At 46.6% G+C, this 20010-nt stretch overlaps 1 long non-coding RNA gene across 1 annotated transcript in view; it reads right to left on the bottom strand.

Moving 5' to 3' along the window:
- Window positions 1–2427: 2427 nt before the first annotated feature.
- LOC135828606 (uncharacterized) overlaps window positions 2428–20010 on the bottom strand; it is a 36546-nt gene continuing 18963 nt past the window's right edge. Inside the window, exon 2 of the long non-coding RNA XR_010555722.1 lies at window positions 2428–2470. This is a non-coding gene — a long non-coding RNA (uncharacterized LOC135828606). The remainder of the gene's footprint in view (window positions 2471–20010) is intronic.

Here is a 20010-nt window from a genome sequence, read left to right as displayed (position 1 = left end):
GGGCTTTTTACCCGTGAATCTTCACTTTGCGACTAAACTATTCACAGCAGTGCCAAATTTTCTGGGTCACTGCATGTAGGTGCCAGCGCCCTACAGGCAAACCAAAAATCAAATCAATGCGACCACTGACATTACAGCTGGGTCATGTTATAGAGAGGTACATTGAAATTCAAAGGTCAGCACAAATGTTCAAAATCCGACATTTTCTCACCTTTCCGCCTGTTCGCAGCTCAGAAACAGACAATGACCATCCTCATATCCTTGTGTAGCTGAACATAGACAAGTGCACAAAGAAAAACAGCCACATTTCTCTAAAGAACTCGCCCAGGGCTGCTGAAAGCTCAAAAATATCATATCTCACAGTTTGGGGCTTTTTACCCATGAATCTTCACTTTGCGACTAAACTATTCACAGCAGTGCCAAATTTTCTGGGTCACTGCATGTAGGTGCCAGCGCCCTACAGGCAAACCAAAAATCAAATCAATCCGACCACTGACATTACAGCTGGGTCATGTTATAGAGAGGTACATTGAAATTCAAAAGTCAGCACAAATGTTCAAAATCCGACATTTTCTCACCTTTCCGCCGGTTCGCAGCTCAGAAACAGACAATGACCATCCTCATCTCCTTGTGTAGCTGGACATAGACAAGTGCACCAAGAAAAACAGCCACATTTCTCTAAAGAACTCGCCCAGGGCTGCAGAAAGCTGAAAAATAACCTATCTCACAGTTTGGGGCTTTTTACCCGTGAATCTTCACTTTGCTACTAAACTATTCACAGAAGCGCCATATTTTCTGGGTCACTGAATGTGGGTGCCAGCGCCCTCCAAGCAAACCAAAAATCAAATCAAAGCGACCATTGACAATGCAGCTGGGTCATGTTATAGAGAGGTACATTGAAATTCAAAGGTCAGCACAAATGGTCAAAATCCGACATTTTATCACCTTTCTGCCCGTTCGCAGCTCAGAAAACAACAATGAATATCCTCAACTCCTTGTGTAGCTGGACATAGACAAGTGCACCAAGAAAAACAGCCACATTTCTATAAACCACTCGCCCAGGGCTGCCGAAAGCTGATAAATAACCTATCTCACAGTTTGGGGCTTTTTACCCGTGAATCTTCACTTTGCGACTAAACTATTCACAGCAGCGCCAAATTTTCTTGGTCACTGAATGTGGGTGCCTGCGCCCTCCAAGCAAACCAAAAATCAAATCAATGCGACCATTGACAATGCAGCTGGGTCATGTTATGGAGAGGTACATTGAAATTCAAAGGTCAGCACAAATGGTCAAAATCCGATATTTTCTCACCTTTCTGCCCGTTCGCAGCTCAGAAAATGACAATGACCACCCTCATCTCCTTTTGTAGCTGGACATAGACAAGTGTACCAAGAAAAACAGCCACATTTCTCTGAAGAACTTGCCCATGGCTGCTGAAAGCTGAAAAATAACCTACCTCACAGTTTGGGGCTTTTTAACCGTGAATCTTCACTTTGCGACTAAACTATTCACAGCAACGCCAAATTTTCTGCGTCACTGAATGTGGGTGCCAGCCCCCTCCAAGCAAACCAAAAATCAAATCAATGTGACCATTGACAATGCAGCTGGGTCATGTTATAGAGAGGTACATTGAAATTCAAAGGTCAGCACAAATGGTCAAAATCCGACATTTTCTCACCTTTCTGCCCATTCGCAACTCAGAAAACGACAATGAACATCCTCAACTCTCTGTGTAGCTGGACATAGACAAGTGCACAAAGAAAAACAGCCACATTTCTCTAAACAACTCGCCCAGGGCTGCTGAAAGCTGAAAAATAACCTATCTCACAGTTTGGGGCTTTTTACCGTGAATCTTCACTTTGCGAATAAACTATTTACAGCAGTGCAGAATTTTCTAGGTCACTGAATGTGGGTGCCAGCGCCCTACAAGCAAACCAAAAATCAAATCAATGCGACCACTGACATTACAGCTGGGTCATGTTGTAGTGAGGTACATTGAAATTCAAAGGTCAGCACAAATGGTCAAAATCCGACATTTTCTCACCTTTCTGCCCGTTTGCAGCTCAGAAACAGACAATGACCATCCTCATCTCCTTGTGTACCTGGACATAGACAAGTGCACAAAGAAAAACAGCCACATTTCTCTAAAGAACTCGCCCAGGGCTGCTGAAAGCTGAAAAATAACCTATCTCACAGTTTGGGGCTTTGTACCCGTGAATCTTCACTTTGCGACTAAACTATTCACAGCAGTGTCAAATTTTCTGGGTCACTGCATGTGGGTGCCAGCGCCCTACAGGCAAACCAAAAATCACATCCATGAGACCACTGACATTACAGCCGGGTCATGTTATAGAGAGGTACATTGAAATTCAAAGGTCAGCACAAATGGTCAATATCCGACATTTTCTAACTTTTCCGCCCGTTCGCAGCTCAGAAAATGACAATGACCATCCTCATCTCCTTGTGTAGCTGAACATAGACAAGTGCACTAAGAAAAACAGCCACATTTCTCTAAAGAACTCGCCCAGGGCTGCAAAAAGCTCAAAAATATCATTTCTCACAGTTTGGGGCTTTTTCCCCTGAATCTTCACTTTGCGACTAAACTATTCACAGCAGTGCCAAATTTTCTGGGTCACTGCATGTAGGTGCCAGCGCCCTACAGGCAAACCAAAAATCAAATCAATGCGACCACTGACATTACAGCTAGGTCATGTTATAGAGAGGTACATTGAAATTCAAAGGTCAGCACAAATGGTCAAAATCCAACATTTTCTCACCTTTCTGCCCGTTCGCAACTGAGAAAACGACAATGAACATCCTCAACTCCTTGTGTAGCTGGACATAGACAAGTGCACCAAGAAAAACAGCCACATTCCTCTAAACAACTCGCCCAGGGCTGCTGAAAGCTGAAAAATAACCTATCTGACAGTTTAGGGCTTTTTACCCGTGAATCTTCACTTTGCGAATAAACTATTTACAGCAGTGCAGAATTTTCTAGGTCACTGAATGTGGGTGCCAGCGCCCTACAAGCAAACCAAAAATCAAATCAATGCGACCACTGACATTACAGCTGGGTCATGTTATAGTGAGGTAAATTGAAATTCAAAGGTCAGCACAAATGGTCAAAATCCGACATTTTCTCACCTTTCTGCCCGTTCGCAGCTCAGAAACAGACAATGACCATCCTCATCTCCTTGTGTACCTGGACATAGACAAGTGCACAAAGAAAAACAGCCACATTTCTCTAAAGAACTCGCCCAGGGCTGCTGAAAGCTCAAAAATATCATATCTCACAGTTTGGGGCTTTTTACCCGTGAATCTTCACTTTGCGACTAAACTATTCACAGCAGTGCCAAATTTTCTGGGTCACTGCATGTAGGTGCCAGCGCCCTACAGGCAAACCAAAAATCACATCAATGCGACCACTGACATTACAGCTGGGTCATGTTATAGAGAGGTACATTGAAATTCAAAGGTCAGCACAAATGGTCAAAATCCGACATTTTCTCACCTTTCCGCCTGTTCGCAGCTCAGAAACAGACAATGACAATCCTCATCTCCTTGTGTAGCTGGACATAGACAAGTGCACCAAGAAAAACAGCCACATTTCTCTAAAGAACTCGCCCAGGGCTGTTGAAAGCTCAAAAATAACCTATCTCACAGTTTGGGGCTTTTTACCCGTGAATCTTCACTTTGGGACTAAACTATTCACAGCAGCGCCAAATTTTCTGCGTCACTGAATGTGGGTGCCAGCGCCCTCCAAGCAAACCAAAAATCAAATCAATGCGACCATTGACAATGCAGCTGGGTCATGTTATAGAGAGGTACATTGAAATTCAAAGGTCAGCACAAATGGTCAAAATCCGACATTTTCTCACCTTTCTGCCCGTTCGTAACTCAGAAAACGACAATGAACATCCTCAACTCCTTGTGTAGCTGGACATAGACAAGTGCACCAAGAAAAACAGCCACATTTCTCTAAACAACTCGCCCAGGGCTGCTGAAAGCTGAAAAATAACCTATCTCACAGTTTGGGGCTTTTTACCCGTGAATCTTCACTTTGCAATTAAACAATTTACAGCAGTGCAGAATTTTCTAGGTCACTGAATGTGGGTGCCAGCACCCTACGAGCAAACCAAAAATCACATCAATGCGACCACTGACATTACAGCTGGGTCATGTTAAAGAGAGGTACATTGAAATTCAAAGGTCAGCACAAATGGTCAAAATCTGACATTTTCTCACCTTTCTGCCCGTTCGTAGCTCAGAAAATGACAATGACCACCCTCATCTCCTTGTGTAGCTAGACATAGACAAGTGCACCAAGAAAAACAGCCACATTTCTCTAAAGAACTCGCCCAGGGCTGCTCAAAGCTGAAAAATAACCTATCTGACAGGTTGGGGCTTTTTACCCGTGAATCTTCACTTTGCGACTAAACTATTCACAGTAGTGTCAAATTTTCTGGGTCACTGAATGTGGGTGCCAGCGCCCTACAAGCAAACCAAAAATCAAATCAATGCGACCACTGACATTTCAGCTGGGTCATGTTATAGAGAGGTACATTGAAATTCAAAGGTCAGCACAAATGGTCAATATCCGACATTTTCTCACCTTTCCGCCCGTTCGCAGCTCAGAAACAGACAAGGACCATCCTCATATCCTTGTGTAGCTGGACATAGACAAGTGCACCAAGAAAAACAGCCACATTTCTCTAAAGAACTCGTCCAGGGCTGCTGAAAGCTGAAAAATAACCTATCTCACAGTTTGGGGCTTTTTACCCGTGAATCTTCACTTTGCGACTAAACTATTCACAGCAGTGTCAAATTTTCTGGGTCACTGCATGTAGGTGCCAGCGCCCTACAGGCAAACCAGAAATCAAATCAATGGGACCACTGACATTACAGCTGGGTCATGTTATAGAGAGGTACATTGAAATTCAAAGGTCAGCACAAATGGCCAAAATCCGACATTTTCTCACCTTTCTGCCCGTTCGCAGCTCAGAAAATGACAATGACCACCCTTATCTCCTTTTGTAGCTGGACAAAGACAAGTGTACCAAGAAAAGCAGCCATATTTCTCTAAAGAACTCGCCCAGGGCTGCTGAAAGCTGAAAAATAACCTATCTCACAGTTTGGGGCTTTTTTACCGTGAATCTTCACTTTGCGACTAAACCATTCACAGCAGCGCCAAATTTTCTGGGTCAGTGAATGTGGATGCCAGCGCCCTCCACGCAAACCAAAAATCAAATCAATGCGACCATTGACAATGCAGCTGGGTCATGTTATAGAGAGGTACATTGAAATTCAAAGGTCAGCACAAATGGTCAAAATCCGACATTTTCTCACCTTTCTGCCCTATCGTAGCTCAAAAAATGACAATGACCACCCTCATCTCCTTGTGTAGCTAGACATAGACAAGTGCAACAAGAAAAAGAGCCACATTTCTCTAAAGAACTCGCCCAGGGCTGCTGAAAGCTCAAAAATAACCTATCTCACAGTTTGGGGCTTTTTACCCGTGAATCTTCACTTTTCGAATAAACTATTTACAGCAGTGCAGAATTTTCTAGGTCACTGAATGTGGGTGCCAGCGCCCTACAAGCAAACCAAAAATCAAATCAATGCGACCACTGACATTACAGCTGGGTCATGTTATAGAGAGGTACAGGTCCTCCCTCATTATAACGAGTCCGGTTAGTACATAAACCCCGTTAGTAAATAGAAATCTGAAATCCTCTGGCGAAACGTGGTCTATACAACTGTTCACAGGTCCGGTTACAACATAATCCGTTATTATATAAAATCCGTTACAACGACCCTTTGTCCAGGTCCCTGGAGTGCCAAACCCTCAGTATAAGATAATATTGACCATGCAGGACCAAGGCCAAAACACGTAGGATAAAGCAGAAAGAGGAAACGTATTATGTCTATGTATTCGTGAATATGGACGATCCTTTGCATTCAAGGAAGAGTTATGTTGGAGTAACTTGGAGATTTTCAATTATCTTATAACGAGTTGAAGCATCGATAATTTATGTTGTATCGAGGGTAGCCCCGGTAAGTACGAAGTAGTGCCTATTTCACCTTTAGCTGCAAGTCCTGCAACAAGATAAGTCTCGTTATAAGATAACTTTTTCGATGGCCCAGAGATTGTCTACTAACGAGGGAGGACCTGTACATTGAAATTCAAAGGTCAGCACAAATGGTCAAAATCCGACATTTTCTCACCTTTCTGCCCGTTCGCAGCTCAGAAACAGACAATGACCATCCTCATCTCCTTGTGTAGCTGGACATAGACAAGTGCACAAAGAAAAACAGCCACATATCTCTAAAGAACTCGCCCAGGGCTGCTGAAAGCTGAAAAATAACCTATCTGACAGTTTGGGGCTTTTTACCCGTGAATCTTCACTTTGCGACTAAACTATTCACAGCAGCGCCAAATTTTCTGGGTCACTGCATGTGGGTGCTGTTGTATTATGATGTAATGCATCACGTAGCCTTGCAAGAGCATGCGCAAGATACACATCTCGCAGCTGCCTACTTTCATGCAGGTTCCTTTAGATGTCGTGGTTCTTATGATTTGCCTACAATGGCCAAGTGAGAATATAATCCTGTCGTAAACAACTAACTTCTTTACCCCGAAACATGGTGTCAGAAGTAAACTAAATAAACGCCCTAGAATTGTCGCAGTAGCGCCACCGGCGCAAGAGGTAAAATGGCAGAAGCAGCCGGAATTAACCCGGCGTCGATGGATTGGCAAGCCGCAGATTTACCTGACGAATTCGAGCGGTTCCAACAATACTGCCTTCTAGTTTTCCAAGGGCCCTTTTCCGGCAAGTCCGACAAGGAAAAGGTCGCCTATGTCATGCTATGGATCGGGAGAACTGGTGTTGATGCTTTCAATAGTTTCGAGTGGGATAATGCAAGCGACAAATCCAAAGTAGCTGCCGTCTTCAAGAAATCTAATAAGCATTTGCAGCCACGGGTAAATGCACGACTGGCTCGGTTTGAGCTTCAGAAATACCGCCAGCAACCCGACGAGTCTGTAGATGATTTCTTTGCGAGGTGTAAGAAGAAGACGTCCAAGTGCAAGTTCAGGGACGCTCAGGAGACTAACGATCGCCTGATAGAACAGCTAATCGTAGGGACGAAGCACTCGAAAGTGCAAGAACGCCTGCTGGAGGGTGGTAGTGATTTGACTCTGGACGAAGCGCTTGACAAGGCCCGTACTTATGAAGCAACACAGCGCCACATGGAGTAGCTGTCCACCTCCACCAGCAGCAGCCGTCTACCTGAAACGGTTCACGCCATTTCCAAATCTGTGGGACACGCAGACTGCGGCAAATGTGGACGAACCCACCACCCAAGCAAGTGCCCAGCGCACGGCTCCACCTGCAACAAATGCGGGAAGGCGAATCACTGGGCAAACGTATGCCGTTCGCAGGGGAGAGACGAGGCACATGGAAGGGGCCAGCAACGCGGACGCTGGCGCCAGAGGAGCCCCAGCCCGCGGGAGCGCTACCCCCAGAGGAGCCCCAGCCCACGGAGACGCTTCGACGCACTGCATTTCGACGCCGTCATCATCGACAGCGTCGAGCGTCACCAACCGCCACTAGAGCGAGAGGTGTTCGTGACCCTCAATGTCAGCCTGGACAACACCAACAGACCGGCCACCTTGAGAGCCAAGGTGGATACGGGCGCCCAGGGCAATATATTGCCGCTGAGAGTGTTCTGCCAAATGTTCCCCCAGCACGTCGGACCAAACGGATACCCAAAGCCGAAGTCCGTGAAGCCGTCAAGTACCACCCTCACAGCGTACGGCGGATCCAAGAAAAAGCAATGCGGAACCCGTCCTATTCCGTGCTCTTACGATGGCAAGAGTCAACTCGCTGACTTCTACATCACGGACTGCCCTGGCACTGCTATCATCGGTCTCCCGACAGCGACAGCCCTGCAGTTAGTCACGCTGAACTGCGCTGTCCAGGAGAAGCCAGCGAGCATCCGAGACAAGGACGACCTGATGAAGCAATACCCGAAGTGCTTCGATGGCATTGGGAAATTCCCAGGCAAGTACCACATCACGGTGGACCCCAACGTCCTCCCGGTTGTACACCCTCCACGCCACCTCCACGCCATCGCACTGAGAGACGAGATCAAGACGGAGCTGGAGGACATGATCCAGAACGGCATCATCACCAAGATCCAGGAAGGCGAACCAACAGCGTGGGTGAACAGCCTCGTGTTCCGCCTCAAAGACAATGGCAAGCTACGCCTGTGCCTAGACCCCAAGGACCTCAATCACGCCATCCTGCGAGAGCACCACGTGGTCTCCACCATTGAGGAGATCACCCCGAAGTTGAGAGGTGCCAAAGTGTTCTCGATCGTCGACGTCAAATGTGGGTACTGGAATGTGGAGCTCGACGACGAATCCAGTTACCTCACCACCTTCAACACACCATTCGGGCGCTACAGATTCCTTCGCATGCCATTCGGCCTCAAGATGTCGCAAGATGTCTTCCAAGCAAGGATCGACCAGACGTTCGAAGGGTGCTCAGGCGTCACCGGAATCGCAGACGACATCGTCACATACGGGACGTCAGACGAGGACCATGATCTCAACATGCACCAGATGATGGTTCGCTGCGAACAATCTGGTCTCAAGTTGAACCCAGACAAATGCCGCATCAAAGAGGACAAGATCAAGTTCTTCGGCATCATCTGCAGCGCTGAAGGAATACAGCCCGACCCGAAGAAGGTCTCAGCGCTGAAGCAGATGGAGCACCCCGAGAACGAGGACGAGCTCCAGACGTTCCTCGGGCTAGTCACGTACATGAGCCCGTTCATACCAAATGCCAGTACACTGACCGCGCACCTGCGTGAGCTGACCAAGCCAGATACACCGTTCGCCTGGACAGACAGCCACCAGCGCACCTTAGACAAGGTCAAGGCCGCCATTTCGACAGAAGTAACGCTCAGTTACTTCGACCCAGGCAAGGCAACGACACTACAAGTCGACGCTTCCATGAAAGGTCTCGGCGCCACTCTGCTGCAAGACGACAAGCCTGTTGCATTCGCCAGCAAGAAGCTTACCGAGACGGAGTCTCGCTACGCCAATATTGAGCGTGAGCTCTTAGCTGTCGTATACGGGTGTGAAAGATTCCACACCTACCTATTCGGTCAGTCATTCACAGTAGAATCCGACCACAAGCCGCTGGAGTCAATCAAGCTCAAGCACCTCCGCGCAGCCCCGCCGCGTCTACAGCGCATGCTGCTGAAGCTGCAGCCGTTCGACATGACCATCAAGTACCGCCCCGGAAAGGACATTCCGATCGCAGACGCGCTATCCCGACTGTCGTCAGAGGAAACAGAGCCAATTGAGGACCTCGACGTCAGTGTACATGCCGTGTTCCCGCAATTCAGCGATGCAGCGATGACGAGGATCCGCGAGGAGTCGGCTAAAGACGCCGAGATGTCAGCACTGAAGGAGATGATCTTCAGTGGCTGGCCATCAGAGAGGAGCGCGGTGCCGGCAATTCTGCTCCCGTACTGGAATTTCCGCGACGAGATGAGCACCGAGGACGGTCTCATCCTGAAGAGCAGTCGCGTCCTGATTCCCCCGCCAATGAGGGGGGAAATCCTCAGCAAGCTGCACGCCAGCCACCAAGGCATAGAGAAGACCAAGCTGCGAGCCAGAACTGTCTCATCTTACACGACGTGCCAGCGCCACCAGAGCAGTCAAGCCAAGGAACCACTGGTGCAGCCCGATATTCCGCCAAGGGCATGGCACACCTTAGGCACGGACCTGTTCTACCTCGGCGGGTCAGAATACCTCATTGCCGCCGACTACTACTCCAAGTACTTCATCACCCGGAAGCTGCCTGCCGGACAAGCGACCAGCAGGGCCATCATCCAGCACCTCAAGGAGATTTTCGGTGAGCACGGCATCCCAGCCGTGCTGAAGTCGGACAATGGGCCGCAATACAGCAGCCATCTGTTCGCGGAGTTTGCTGCCGAATATGGATTCCGCCACAGTACGTCGTCGCCACATCACCCGCAGAGTAACGGGTTTATCGAATCGCAAGTCAAGATCGCTAAGAGAGCTCCCGAGAAGGCAAGGGAGAGCGGGACCGACCCGCACTTAGCACTGCTGTACATTCGCGCCACCCCAGTGTGCCAGGGCTTACCGTCGCCGGCCGAGATGCTGTTCGGTCGTCAGGTACAGGACAACCTGCCTCGCAAACACCAGCGCGACACTCGGGACGAGGCCATCCGACAGAAGCTCGAGGAACGGCAGGACCAGCAGAAAGTACACCATGACCAGCGAGCTCAGTCTCTCCGCCCCCTAGTTCCTGGTCAGCACGTCGGCATCCGCAGCCCGACCACGCACCTGTGGGAACCTGGTATCGGAACCCAGTCTGTCAACGGGCCACGGTCATACATGGTGCAGCCTGACCATGGGACAGAAGTGCGGCGCAACCGTACCCACCTAAGAGAGAGGCGGGTCCACTTCTCGCCGGATGCCAGTCTCGCAGGCCCTCAGCCGTCGACGCGCAGCGACATTGGCGAGCCTCAGCCGCCGAGTGACGTGCCGTCGCCGTGGAGCGACGTTAGCCAGTCTCAGCCGCCGTCACCGTGTGACGTCAGCCAGCCTGCTGAACCTGCCACCCAGCTGTATCGAACACGGTCTGGCCGCGCAGTCGCACCCAGGTCAATCCTGGATGTGTAGGGCCAGAGAGGCCTCATGGACCTGTTCGCTTATGTCACAGTAGCTGAGGTGCCATTGTTATATTGTACATAGAGCTATTGTTGGATACTATGTCTCTGTATTGTTAGCACGCCGTCGTGTGCCATTCATGATTGTTATCTTGTACATAGAGCTATTGTTGGATGTTATGTTCTATATTGTGAACACGCCGTCATATACGTACGGTATGTTATGTAGGTTAGTACTCCTTTATGACGAAGGGGATGTTGTATTATGATGTAATGCATTACGTAGCCATGTGAGAGCATGCGCGAGATACACATCTCGCAGCTGCCTACTTTCATACAGGATCCTTTAGATGTCGTGGTTCTTATGATGTGCCTACAATGGCCAAGTGAGAATATAATCCTGTCGTAAACAACTACCTTGTTTACCCCGAAACAGGTGCCAGCGCCCTCCAAGCAAACCAAAAATCAAATCAATGCGACCATTGACAATGCGACCATTGACAATGCAGCTGGGTCATGTTATAGAGAGGTACATTGAAATTCAAAGGTCAGCACAAATGGTCAAAATCCGACATTTTCTCAACTTTCTGCCCGTTCGCAACTCAGAAAACGACAATAAACATCCTCAACTCCTTGTGTAGCTGGACATAGACAAGTGCCCCAAGAAAAACAGCCACATGTCTCTAAACAACTCGCCCAGGGCTGCTGAAAGCTCAAAAATAACCTATCTCACAGTTTGGGGCTTTTTACCCGTGAATCTTCACTTTGCGATTAAACTATTTATAGCAGTCCAGAATTTTCTAGGTCACTAAATGTGGGTGCCAGCGCCCTAGGAGCAAACCGAAAATCAAATCCATGCGACCATTGACAATGCAGCTGGGTCATGTTATAGAGAGGTACATTGAAATTCAAAGGTCAGCACAAATGGTCAAAATCCGACATTTTCTCACCTTTCTGCCCGTTCATAGCTGAGAAAATGACAATGACCACCCTCATTTCCTTGTGTAGCTAGACATAGACAAGTGCAATAAAGAAAAACAGCCACATTTCTCTAAAGAACTTGCCCAGGGCTGCTGAAAGCTGAAAAATAACCGATCTCACAGTTTGGGGCTTTTTACCCGTGAATCTTCACTTTGCGACTAAACTATTCACAGCAGCGCCAAATTTTCTGGGTCACTGAATGTGGGTGCCAGCGCCCTCCAAGCAAACCAAAAATCACATCAATGCGACCACTGATATCACAGCTGGGTCGTGTTATAGAGAGGTACATTGAAATTCAAAGGTCAGCACAAATGGTCAAAATCCGACATTTTCTCACCTTTCCGCACGTTCGCAGCTCAGAAACAGACAATGACCATCCTCATCTCCTTGTGTAGCTGGACACAGACAAGTGCACCAAGAAAAACAGCCACATTTCTCTAAAGAACTCGCCCAGGGCTGCTGAAAGCTGAAAAATAACCTATCTGACAGTTTGGGGCATTTTACCCGTGAATCTTCACTTTGCGACTAAACTATTCACAGCAGTGTCAAATTTTCTGGGTCAGTGCATGTAGGTGCCAGCGCTCTACAGGCAAACCAAAAATCAAATCAATGCGACCACTGACATTACAGCTGGGTCATGTTATAGAGAGGTACATTGAAATTCAAAGGTCAGCACAAATGGTCAAAATCCGACATTTTCTCACCTATCTGCCCGTTCGCAACTCAGAAAACGACAATGAACATCCTCAACTCCTTGTGTAGCTGGACATAGACAAGTTCACCAAGAAAAACAGCCACATTTCTCTAAACAACTCGCCCAGCGCTGCTGAAAGCTCAAAAATAACCTATCTGACAGTTTGGGGCTTTTTACCCGTGAATCTTCACTTTGCGAATAAACTATTTACAGCAGTGCAGAATTTTCTAGGTCACTGAATGTGGGTGCCAGCGCCCTACAAGCAAACCAAAAATCAAATCAATGCCACCACTGACATTACAGCTGGGTCATGTTATAGAGAGGTACATTGAAATTCAAAGGTCAGCACAAATGGTCAAAATCCGACATTTTCTCACCTTTCCGCACGTTCGCAGCTCAGAAACAGACAATGACCATCCTCATCTCCTTGTGTAGCTGGACATAGACAAGTGCACCAAGAAAAACAGCCACATTTCTGTAGAGAACTCGCCCAGGGCTGCTGAAAGCTGAAAAATAACCTATCTCACAGTTTGGGGCATTTTACCCGTGAATCTTCACTTTGCGACTGAACTATTCACAGCAGCGTCAAATTTTCTGCGTCGCTGAATATGGGTGCCAGCGCCCTCCAAGCAAACCAAAAATCAAATCAATGCGACCATTGACAATGCAGCTAGGTCATATTATAGAGAGGTACATTGAAATTCAAAGGTCAGCACAAATGGTCAAAATCCGACATTTTCTCACCTTTCTGCCCGTTCGCAACTCAGAAAACGACAATGAACATCCTCAACTCCTTGTGTACCTGGACATAGACAAGTGCACCAAGAAAAACAGCCACATTTCTCTAAAGAACTCGCCCAGGGCTGCTGAAAGCTGAAAAATAACCTATCTGACAGTTTGGGGCTTTTTACCCGTGAATCTTCACTTTGCGACTAAACTATTCACAGCAGTGTCAAATTTTCTGGGTCACTGCATGTAGGTGCCAGCGCCCTACAGGCAAACCAAAAATCAAATCAATGGGACCACTTACATTACAGCTGGGTCATGTTATAGAGAGGTAAATATAAATTCAAAGCCCAGCACAACTGGTCAAAATCCGACATTTTCTCACCTTTCTGCCCGTTCGCAGCTCAGAAAATGACAATGACCGCCCTCATCACCTTTTGTAGCTGGACATAGACAAGTGCACCAAGAAAAACAGCCACATTTCTCTAAAGAACTTGCCCAGGGCTGCTGAAAGCTGAAAAATAACCGATCTCACAGTTTGGGGCTTTTTACCCGTGAATCTTCACTTTGCGACTAAACTATTCACAGCAGCGCCAAATTTTCTGGGTCACTGAATGTGGGTGCCAACGCCATCCAAGCAAACCAAAAATCACATCAATGCGACCACTGATATTACAGCTGGGTCATGTTATAGAGAGGTACATTGAAATTCAAAGGTCAGCACAAATGGTCAAAATCCGACATTTTCTCACCTTTCCGCACGTTCGCAGCTCAGAAAACGACAATGAACATCCTCAACTCCTTGTGTACCTGGACATAGACAAGTGCACCAAGAAAAACAGCCACATTTCTCTAAAGAACTCGCCCAGGGCTGCTGAAAGCTCAAAAATAACCTATCTCACAGTTTGGGGCTTTTTACCCGAGAATCTTCACTTTGCGAGTAAACTATTCACAGCAGTGTCAAATTTTCTGGGTCACTGAATGTAGGTGCCAGCGCCCTACAGGCAAACCAAAAATCAAATCAATGCGACCACTGACATTACAGCTGGGTCATGTCATAGAGAGGTACATTGAAATTCAAAGGTCAGCACAAATGGTCAAAATCCGACATTTTCTCACCTTTCTGCCCGTTCTCAGCTCAGAAAATGACAATGAACACCCTCATCTCCTTCTGAAGCTGGACATAGACAAGTGTATCAAGAAAAACAGCCACATTTCTCTAAAGAACTCGCCCAGGGCTGCTGAAAGCTAAAAAATAACCTATCTCACAGTTTGGGGCTTTTTACCCGTGAATCTTCACTTTGCGACTGAACTATTCACAGCAGTGCCAAATTTTCTTCGTCACTGAATGTGGGTGCCAGCGCCCTCCAAGCAAACCAAAAATCAATCGCCCAGGGCTGCTGAAAGCTGAAAAATAACCTATCTCACAGTTTGGGGCTTTTTACCCGTGAATCTTCACTTTGCGACTAAACTATTCACAGCATTCCAGAATTTCCTGGGTCACTGCATGTACGTGCTGGGTCACTGAATGTGGGTGCCAGCGCCCTCCAAGCAAACCAAAAATCAAATCAATACGACCATTGACAATGCAGCTGGGTCATGTTATAGAGAGGTACATTGAAATTCAAAGGTCAGCACAAAATGATGGTCAAAACCCGACATTTTCTCACCTTTCTGCCCGTTCGCAACTCAGATAACGACAATGAACATCCTCAACTCCTTGTGTAGCTGGACATAGACAAGTGCACCAAGAAAAACAGCCACATTTCTCTAAAGAACTCGCCCAGGACTGCTGAAAACTCAAAAATAACCTATCTCACAGTTTGGGGCTTTTTACCCGTGAATCTTCACTTTGCGATGAAACTATTTACAGCATTCCAGAATTTCCTGGGTCACTGCATGTACGTGCCAGCGCCCTACAGGCAAACCAAAAATCAAATCAATGGGATCACTGACATTACAGCATGGTCATGTTATAGAGAGGTACATTGAACTTCAAAGGTCAGCACAAATGGTCAAAATCCGACATTTTCTCACCTTTCTGCCCGTTCGCAGCTCAGAAAAGGACAATGACCACCCTCATTTCCTTTTGTAGCTGGACATAGACAAGTGTACCAAGAAAAACAGCCACATTTCTCTAAAGAACTCGCCCAGGGCTGCTGAAAGCTGAAAAATAACCTATCTCACAGTTTGGGGCTTTTTACCCGTGAATCTTCACTTTGCGACTAAACTATTCACAGCAGCGCCAAATTTTCTGCGTCGCTGAATGTGGGTGCCAGTGCACTCCAAGCAAACCAAAAATCAAATCAATGCGACCATTGACAATGCAGCTGGGTCATGTTATAGAGAGGTACATTAAAATTCAAAGGTCAGCATAAAAGGTCAAAATCCGACATTTTCTCACCTTTCTCCCCGTTCGCAACTCAGAAAACGACAATGAACATCCTCAACCCCTTGTGTAGCTGGACATAGACAAGTGCACCAAGAAAAACAGCCACATTTCTCTAAAGAACTCGCCCAGGGCTGCTTAAAGTTGAAAAATAACCTATCTCACAGTTTGGGGCTTTTTACCCGTGAATCTTCACTTTGCGATTAAACTATTTACAGCAGTGCAGAATTTTCTAGGTCACTGAATGTGGGTGCCAGCGCCCTATGAGCAAACCGAAAATCACATCAATGCGACTACTGACATTACAGCTGGGTCATGTTATAGAGAGGTACATTGAAATTCAAAGGTCAGCACAAATGGTCAAAATCCGACATTTTCTCACCTTTCTGCCCGTTCGCAACTCAGAAAACGACAATGAACATCCTCAACTCCTTGTGTAGCTGGACATAGACAAGTGAACCAAGAAAAACAGCCACATTTCTCTAAACAACTCGCCCAGGGCTGCCGAAAGCTGAAAAATAACCTATCTGACAGTTTGGGGCTTTTTACCCGTGAATCTTCACTTTGCGACTAAACTATTCACAGCAGTATCAAATTTTCTGGGTCACTGCATGTGGGTGCTAGCGCCCTACAGGCCAACCAAAAATCACATCAATGCGACCACTGACATTACAGCTGGGTCATGTTATAGAGAGGTACATTGAAATGCAAAGGTCAGCACAAATGGTGAAAATCCGATATGTTCTCACCTTTCCGCCCTTTGGCAGCTCAGAAACAGACAATGACCATCCTCATCGCCTTGTATAGCTGGACATAGACAAGTGCACCAAGAAAAGCAGCCACATTTCTCTAAAGAACTCGCCCAGGGCTGCTGAAAGCTGAAAAATAACCTATCTCACAGTTTGGGGCTTTTACCCGTGAATCTTCACTTTGCGACTAAACTATTCACAGCAGCGCCAAATTTTCTAGGTCACTGAATGTGGGTGCCAGCACCCTCCAAGCAAACCAAAAATCAAATCAATGCGACCATGGACAATGCAGCTGGGTCATGTTATAGAGAGGTACATTGAAATTCAAGGGTCAGCACAAATGGTCAAAATCCGACATTTTCTCACCTTACACAAGTGCACCAAGAAAAACAGCCACATTTCTCTAAAGAACTCGCCCAGGGCTGCTAAAAGCTCAAAAAAAACCTATCTCACGGTTTGGGGCTTTTACCCGTGAATCTTCACTTTGCGACTAAACTATTCACAGCAGTGTCAAATTTTCTGGGTCACTGCATGTAGGTGCCAGCCACGGCTGTTCCGAGTGCGACATTTATCAATATGGCGGCGTACCGTAGCAACCCGCATTGCAACAGGTCCCGTACGCACAGCGTGCCGACGCGTGCAGTCTTTCTGCACATTTTTCAAATTTATCGAAGAAAATTTTGTTTTTGGGGCGATGGATTCGTGCTTTGGAGAGCTCGTATGAGGCCATGCTGGAGGAGAATAAGTCTACCAAGACCTGGAAGCCTCCCTTCGGCGAAGTACCGAAGTTAGTATGTCCTGGAGTCAATACAGGAATTGTTTTCAAGACGATGCAGTGTAATAAATTCTAGTAATGTAGTGCATCATGGAATTAGTTGTGTTTGAAACTTCGGAACAAGAAGGGGGCACGTTTGCTTGACTCACTACCATCATGACGTGAACAGATGGAACCCCGCTGCTCTTATTCTAGAACATGTTCTCCCCTGAGGACAGCTTACAGCCAGATTTCCGTGCATAAGAAAAGAGCACAAATAAATCGTTAGACTGATTGCAATTCATCTTGGAGAAGGAGAAGGATAGAATTCGATCGTCTGCTACTCTCTCAACGCAAAGTTGATGACATAGCAGCTACATGTACGTCTCTTCATGCGTGTGCTCTTCACCTTGGGGATCAATGTGAGGATTTTAGGATTGCTAGAAATCAGATTCTGTATACTATTGGACAGCAGTTTCTGCATTGCACATGCTCCACAGTGCTCATCGGCAAGGATGTTGAATTTGCGTGTAACCCTTCACCACCCTGCTCTCCATACTATTCCAGATCAGCACTAACTGAACATTGAAGTGTTTCATTTCCAGTAGAATGTGCTCCTCCAATAAGAGCGGCATTGGAGGCGAGGATATATATTGCCACAGTTGCACTGCTGATATTCGTCATGAAAGAAGCAATGGATGATGGTCAAGTCAACCAGTGGGCTTGCAGTGATAAGCAAAGTACCACAACACATCATCAAGTGTCATAGCATGGCGGAGTTGGTTGCCCGCAATGCTGCCATGTTGGTGTTGTTAGTGTACAAATAGAGGATATCTTCCAGTCTCTAACTTTTAAAGCACATGAACCTGCTATAGGTGTTATTCTATAATGCTTGTTTCAAGTCACAGAATTATTTAGCTTCTTACAGCTTTGATCTAATTCGCCGTATTGTAATTAATGTGAAGAAGAGGTTGATGCAACTTCGGCGATACTTGGGGAATTGTGTGTTGCTCCCTACGTGGGAGCTTGCGCTATTCCTGCCGACTTGAATTCTCACTTGACCGACTTGTTATTTTAAAATGAATTCATGGACATCTGTCAATTCAGCAGGTGAACTGCATTGCCATCAAGCCCTGAGCCAGCTCCATAGGAATGGCACGGTCATGAAGATGCGTGATGCTGTGTATCTTATTGGCATCAGAATAATAACCTGGTTGTTTCGGCTACACACTCCGGTAGCAACAGATACTCTGCATAATGCAGCGTGTACAGGAGTCCTCACTAAAGAAGAAAGCAGTTTAGGAGGGACTCTAGTGAGGAGTGTACGATGATAGCCTATTAGTGTTCTACATAATCATTTGCATATTGAACATGTTACATGTAATTATAATGAACGCCGAGAGCGGTAAAACCGGGTATGGCCATCACCAGCGGCTGCGGCCCTGTCCTGAGTGCCATGCTGTGCTTAGTGCTGATGTAGTGCAAGTATATAAGCTGTATCACGGTTGCCGTTTGTTGTTGTTCAATTACTTGAAGTATTTCAGTATGGTCTTTACGCATGCCTTTACGCATGCAAGTGTGTGCTTTTCAGCAGGATCGTCGAAAGACTACATTGTGCGTGGCCTAAATCTGCAGTACCACTAGTAATACAAAAAGCCATGCCTATGTGTCTACACGTAAGGCCTCAGACAGATGGGGAATCTTGCATCTCTAACATTTAAAATCTCTACACAATGTCCTGTTTCTACATACATTTCGAAAGCATGAATTTCAAAAAATGTTGATTGGATGCATGTCTGATTTGTACTTGCTGACATCCAGAACGAAGCATGCACGGATCCCTCCTATGGCGGACGAGACCGGGGTCTTCGTTAGACATTGAGGCAGGAGAACACGCCTCCACTCGTCCTGCATATATCAGCAAACACTTGCAATTGACGTCCAAGTACGCCACGCAAATCGACTTGGGCACGAAAACGATAATCTGGGCGGCAATGAAAATATAACTACGACGTAGGCAAAGGACAAACCTTTCAATGAAAATTGGCGTGAAGGCTGCCAAATATTCTGCACCCCTTAGGAGGAAGCCTCGAATGTGAGCCAATTCTGATAAACGCCAATGGCCGGCACGACGAGGAAGAACGAAACGAAAAAGATCGTAACTTCACTTTCCCATTGCGCATTTTGACGATCAAAATATCTGCTTGCGCAGCTTGAAGGCAGGAAGGTGAATTCGATTAGACTTCGCGAATCCAGCGTAGAAAACGGCTGGAATCGACAGAAACATAAGCGAAACCTTGCCGAATATTTCCAGAGATTTGAAAAAGGCAGCAAGGTCGCGTACGACAGCATCAAGGATCACTGGGGCGACGGGAAAATGTCGTACCGTACATAATGTCGCTGGATTATGCATGCATAACAGCCGTGCAGCGCCCTACAGGCAAACCAAAAATCAAATCAATGCGACCATTGACATTACAGCTGGGTCATGTTATAGAGAGGTACATTGAAATTCAAAGGTCAGCACAAATGGTCAAAATCCGACATTTTCTCACCTTTCTGCCCGTTCGCAGCTCAGAAAATGACAATGACCACCCTCATCTCCTTGTGTAGCTGGACATAGACAAGTGTACCAAGAAAAACAGCCACATTTCTCTAAAGAACTCGCCCAGGGCTGCTGAAAGCTGAAAAATAACCTATCTCACAGTTTGGGGCTTTTTACCCGTGAATCTTCACTTTGCGACTAAACTATTCACAGCAACGCCAAATTTTCTGCTTCACTGAATGTGGGTGCCAGCGCCCTCCAAGCAAACCAAAAATCAAATCAATGCGACCATTGACAATGCAGCTGGGTCATGTTATAGAGAGGTACATTGAAATTCAAAGGTCAGCACAAATGGTCAAAATCCGACATTTTCTCACCTTTCTGCCCGTTCGCAACTCAGAAAACGACAATGAACATCCTCAACTCCTTGTGTAGCTGGACATAGACAAGTGCACCAAGAA

This window comes from Sycon ciliatum, chromosome 12 (assembly GCF_964019385.1).
Source record: "Sycon ciliatum chromosome 12, ocSycCili1.1, whole genome shotgun sequence".
In the NCBI taxonomy this organism is placed as follows: Eukaryota; Metazoa; Porifera; class Calcarea; order Leucosolenida; family Sycettidae; genus Sycon; species Sycon ciliatum.
The sequence above is the reverse complement of the archived record's forward strand: the minus strand, read 5'-3'. Positions and strand labels throughout refer to the sequence as shown.